Source organism: Penaeus japonicus, unplaced genomic scaffold (assembly GCF_977035675.1).
Source record: "Penaeus japonicus unplaced genomic scaffold, GWHDUDI00000001_assembly GWHDUDI00000023, whole genome shotgun sequence".
Lineage (NCBI taxonomy): Eukaryota > Metazoa > Arthropoda > Malacostraca > Decapoda > Penaeidae > Penaeus > Penaeus japonicus.
In genome coordinates this window covers 11,013,863-11,015,607 of record NW_028234425.1, presented here as the reverse complement: position 1 = coordinate 11,015,607, position 1,745 = coordinate 11,013,863, and the positions used below count along the sequence as shown (strand labels likewise).

General features: G+C 33.6%; 1 pseudogene; it reads left to right on the top strand.

Annotated features, from left to right (window-relative positions):
• The first annotated feature begins 228 nt into the window (after positions 1 to 228).
• On the top strand, positions 229 to 1,278 carry LOC147469164 (uncharacterized; annotated as a pseudogene).
• Positions 1,279 to 1,745: the final 467 nt, after the last annotated feature.

Sequence of the window (1,745 nt, the reverse complement as noted above, 5' to 3'; positions counted from 1 at the left end):
ATATTAATATATATATATATATATATTTATATATATATATATATATATATATATATATATATATATATATATATATATATATATATATAAAGGGCCACTGATATAATCATAAACAAAATTACCTCATCACTCTTAAACTCGTATGGTCTGAAGATAACTTATAAGAAACAATTGGATATAGCTGCTCACAATTCAGTGTTTACTTTTAACGACTCTATCTACACACAAATAGACGGTGTAGCAATGGGATCGCCACTTGGCTCTTGTTATGCTAACACTTTCCTTTGCCATCATGAACAAGCTTAATAATTGTCCTGAGAATTTCAAACCTATTTTATATCGTCGTTACATGGATGATACTTTCTTACTCTTTAATGACCCTTCTCACATTAACCCTTTCCTTACATATTTGAATTCACAACATCCCAATATTAAATTCACTTGTGAAATTGAACAAAATAATGAACTATCATTCCTTGATACCTGCATAAGTTTTCGTAATAACTGCTTCTTCACCAGTGCTTACAGGAAACCCACATTCACTGGCCTTGGACTTCACTATCTAAGCTATATTCCCCATATTTACAAGCTAAACAACCTTACAACACTTATCAACCGAGCATATAACATCTGTTCTACTTGGACCAGTTTTCATAAAGAAGTTTCATTCATAAAGGATTATTTCACTATAAATGGGTACTCCTCTTACCTATTTTATAAAGCCCTACGCAATATCCTGTATCAGAAATTCCACCCGAAAACTGTACCAACCACAGTCAACAAAGACATTAAATATATAAATCTTCCATATATGGGCGGTCTTAGTTTTAATCTTAGAAAATCATTAAATAAAATTCTCAGACAATGCTATCCCCAGATCTGTTTTCGGTTTGTTTTTTACAATTATAATACTATCGGAAATTTCATTAAGAAAAGAGAAAAGTGCGACTCTGAACTAAGTTCGAATGTGGTTTACCTTTTTACTTGTCCTAGCTGTCAGGCTAGGTACGTGGGTTCAACCTCACGATGGCTCCGTCACCGCATTCTCGAACACAAAGGCAAGTCAATCAGGACAGGCCTACAGCTGAGTAAACCATCCTTCTCAACAATTAAAGAGACTCTCACCTCCACAATCACCCTTTTAATAATACTGATTTCAAAATTTTTACCTCCCACATTAACAGATTTGACCTGATCATAGCAGAATCACTTCACATCCTAACCATGAAACCACAACTGAACAATACTTCCAATGCAACCGCCCTGTTTACCATTTAAACTACCAACAACCCATTCCTTTGGTTAGTACCTTTTACTTGCTATACTGCTTATTTGTCTGTGGTTATTTGATGATTTTCGTGTTTTTTAATTCTGTATTTTTATTTAGTTTATATATATATATATATATATGTATATATATATATGTATATCTATATCTATCTATCTATCTATCTATATCTATCTATCTATATATGTATATAATATATATATATATATATATATATAGAGAGAGAGAGAGAGAGAGAGAGAGAGACAGACAGCAAATATTAATCATATAAAATCACCAACGGAGGAGGCATCCATAGAGCAGACCTCCAAATGCCTTTATATTGGCTGCGTTTGCAATTAAACCAGATATTAAAGTTCAATTGCTACCGGAGCTCGCTCGCTCTCTCTCTTTCTCTCTCTGACTATATCAATCTCTCGTAGATCTCGCCCCCCCCCTCCCCACTCTCTCTCTCCGA